The sequence below is a fragment of the Setaria italica genome, chromosome VIII (genome assembly GCF_000263155.2).
Source record: "Setaria italica strain Yugu1 chromosome VIII, Setaria_italica_v2.0, whole genome shotgun sequence".
Lineage (NCBI taxonomy): Eukaryota > Viridiplantae > Streptophyta > Magnoliopsida > Poales > Poaceae > Setaria > Setaria italica.
Window position 1 is genome coordinate 12,241,646 of NC_028457.1, and position 4,334 is coordinate 12,245,979.

Consider the following 4,334-nt stretch of genomic DNA (forward strand, 5'->3'; position numbering starts at 1 on the left):
GGCTTATAATAGAGGTCAAACAAAGTCTACAGAAGTACGTGATGAGAGCAATGGTAGTAGCGCCACACCGATATTAGAATGGCTAACACATGCTAGGAAACCAAAGCAGACAATAGGTTCTAAAAGCTTCACACCTTCTGCAGTTTTTTATGCTCTTATTGTGCATGACTTAATGTAAGTTTCTATTTTTTTATTGTAAGTAGGTGGCAAGAAAATGGGCCGAGGATGCTTGAAAGGGCTAGCTGCGGTAGCCAAGAGATCGAAGACCGGCTCACAGAAACTGAAAATCAAATTTTCCGAAAATGTGGGTGGTCCCCATGGAGATAATAGACGTACCTTTGTGGATGAGGTTGTTTTGTTTACAAAGCAGAAGGCTCCATTAATTGGAGTTAGAAATTGGAAAGATGTGTGTCAGCATGTCAAGGATGATATCACAGAATCTGTAATGGTATTTCAATGGCCACCTCATGTTACATTATAATGTTATATATTAGTCTTGTTCCCTCTATTTTCTTGGAAACTTATATTTTGAATGTAGCATATATAACAAGTTTTCTTTCCCACTAGGATCATTGGGACCTTGAGTCCGAACAAAAAGATATGGAAGGTTGCTAATGGACGCTACAAAATTTGGTGATCCGTTTTGCATTCTACATACAAGGCATACGACAGTTATGATGAGAGAATGAAACATAAGCCCGAAGACATAGACATTATGGAGTGGCACTATTTGAACATGTACTTTGGAACTAAGAACTTCAAGGTACGCCCTCTTTTGTAAGTAAAATAACACAATCATGAGTTCAACTTTCCATCGCTAACCATTACTTTACGAGAAGACTATGCAGAGTAGGAGCAGCACGAACTCTTCGAATTGTAGCCAACTGAGAACAAATCACTCGAGGGGTTCCAAACCTTTGTCGCACTGGAGTAGGGAAAAGGTAAAGATTTGTTTACTTATTCTCAACTTTCAGTACATTACAAAATGATATATTAATAGCGTTTAATGTTGCAATCATAGAGAGATCCAGTAACTGGTGATGAGCCACCCCTTTTGGAACTTTGGAAGACTACTCACACTAGGGAAGGAAGATGGACAAATCACCTGACTGAAAGTATTTATGTGAGTACTAAGTGCTAATTTGATCATAACATTGATTCGGCATTACAAGCTATTTTTTGGTATGAAAACATGACCAAATTAATGTTACAATTAATTGTTTCTTGCCATCAGACTTGTACATCCAGAAAATTATCTCAAACACAATTAGATGAAGAAGAACCAACAAGTCACACTTCTGGACCTGCTAAGGAAGACCAAGTTTTTCAGGAAACGTACAGGGAAACAACATGAGCCAAATACAGCAGGTCACGTGGCCATGGTTACTCGTCGAATCCAAAATGAAAGCAGGAAGCCATTCAGGAGAGAATGATTTAGGAGAGAATAGAGAGGCTCGAAGAACAAGAACATCAGTTACATGAAAAAATGCAGAAGCATGAAGCTGAAAAGGAAGCATAGATAGAACAACTTAATGCTGCACTTAGACAAGAATTAATGGGGGAAGTTGCTACAATGATCGCACCTTATCGTCAGGCTTTACTGCGAGAGGTAACTAGAATATAATTTGTGCATGTTTATTTCTGTTGTGTTCTAAATTTGCATAATGTCGCTAATGTCTAGCCTCCCCTCTTTTAAAATCCGCAGCGTACCCTGGCAAACAACAATAATACAATTGAAGTTGATGCTAGAACCACCGAGGATAACATTGATGCAAGGCCAGTACTGGACAGCCAAGAAACAAGAAAACAGGTATCGACAATAATTGGTTGTGATTGAAAATATATATACATATGTCGCTAATCTCTTGCCTGCCCGCTTTTAAATTGTGCAGCATACACCTCAAACCAACAATAACACAATTGACGATGAAGCTGGGAGCACTGAGGAAAACCTTGCTGCAACACAAGTAGTGCATAGTCAAGAAACATCAAACCAGGTAACAACATCGAACAAGCATTCCAATCATGATGGTTTTTTTTTTCATTAAATTTCAGCTAACATTGTTCCAAAAACTTTATTATGATCCAGAATGCTCCAAGCACCATTGTCACAACCGAAAAAAGCACTTTGGTACCGACCAGAAATGCTAAAACTGCCAACATTGCAAAGAGGCTGTTCAATGAGAATCGCGGTAAAGGTGCAGGAGCTGTTGCAGGATTTAGATTCATTAGCTCACAGCAGCTTATATCTGGTGGTAAAACACGAGCAGGCAAAAAGAAAGTACAATAGGTACAAACTGGAAGTGTGCTTTCAATATTGTTGCATATTGATTCCAAGACAAAGTAGCTTCACAAGTTTTAATTCACTCGTTTGTTTCTCTTCGCTTTAGCAGGCCAGTGAAGCTACAGAGGGGCAATAAGACTCAAGGTTGCCTACTGGTTACAAGCATAACTTCAAGCAATGTTGATCATCATGAATGCTGGGAGTGATCAAGATTATAGATGCATACGAATAATATAGGTGTTCTACATACTTTATTGTTGGGAGTCATGTGGATGAATGGACAAGAATATTTTCCGTTGTATTAAAAAATATGACGACAACATATTTTCCGTTGCGATATCCATTGAGCGTATAACCACGACCTATATTGTGTTGCACTACCCTGTACGCATATAACCACGACATATTTTGTTGCGATATGGTTGATGCATATAACGACGGCACGTACCTCATTGTCATACCTTGTAAGCATATTACGAAGCTTTCTCGTCGATGCGATATCCATTGAGCGTATAACCATGACCCGTATTATGTTGCAATATCCTGTACGCATATAACCACGACAAAATTCGTTGTGATATGGTTGAAGCATATAACGACGACAAGTACCTCGTTGCGATACCTTGTAAGCATATTACAACGCTTTCTCGTCGTTGCGATATCCGTTGAGCATACAACGACGAACCATATTTCGTTGCGATACCCTTTAAGCATGTTGCAACGCTATATTTCGTTGGGATATGGTTGACACATATAGCCACGACTAGTATTTCATTGAGATATCCTGTTAGCATATTGCAACAGCATAAGTCTCGTATTGCAACAACATTCTTGCATTGCATTAACACTTGTTTGCAACAGCGCAATGTCATTGCAATAGTCACTATAGCAATGATGCCTGCTGTTGCAATTAACAAAATTGTAACGATAATGGGCGTCGTAATATCCACTTATTACTACAACACAAATCGTTGCAACAACTCACCCTTATGCCCATGGCGTCCTGTGTCGTTGCAACAACTCACCCTTTACGCAACGACATGATTTTTAAGGCAACGACACAAAATCGTCGCAATAGCTCACTATTGCAACGAAACGACCCCTATTGCAACAATTTCGTGCCGTGGCGCTAGTGACAAAACCTTGTAGTGTTGGGGGGCTAGACATCCTATTTCTAGTCGGCGTGCCTCCATGGCTCTGCTAGTCCTCGTCCTCAGGGGCTGGACGCCCTATTTCTAGTCGGCGTTCCTCTGTGGCTCCGCTAGTCCACGTCCTCGGGGGATGGACGCCTATTTCTAGTTGGCGTGCAACTTTTGGCTCCGCCAGTCCACGTTCTCGGGGCTGCACTCCCTATTTCTAGTCGGCGTGTCTTTGTGGCTACGCTAGTCCTCGTCCTCGAGGGCAGGACACCCTATTTCTAGTCGGTGTGCCTCCGCGGCTGCGCGCAGTCTTGTTCTTGAGGGTTGGGCGTCTATTTTCAAGATGGTGTGCCTCCGTGGCCCTGTAAATCCCCACATTAGGATGTTGGGGCATACTTTTATTCAAATACAACCATATTCCCTGGAACAATTACTGGCGGTACATGTTACAAATGCTTGTGGCAACTTTAACATAGCTAATATCTAAGGATATCGGCTAAGGAGCTATGATATAAGAAAGTTGCACAAAATACTCCCCCTAATTGTGTGCTCGAGAAGGTGGCAGGGTTCACTATACAGCCTCCTCACGAGGATTCTTCTAGCATCGTCACCTCCTGACTTCATCAAAGAGACTGTGAAGGAAAGAAGCATCCTAGTTTTCCTCATGAGAATTCTTTTGGCATCAGGCTTTCGGGTAGGTGCTACTCCTATCAAAGACTACAAGCTTCCAACCTACGAGTGCTATTATTTGGGACATGGTTCTTGTGATGAACTGTGGTCTATTTATAGCAGGATGGCTAGTACACTGCCAAGGTGCTACAGTAGGTCCGTTAGGACTCACGACAAGATTCTCCAAGGATGATAAGGTTGCATAGTCTTCATGTGATGCTAGGCCTGACCTCCGCAAGGGC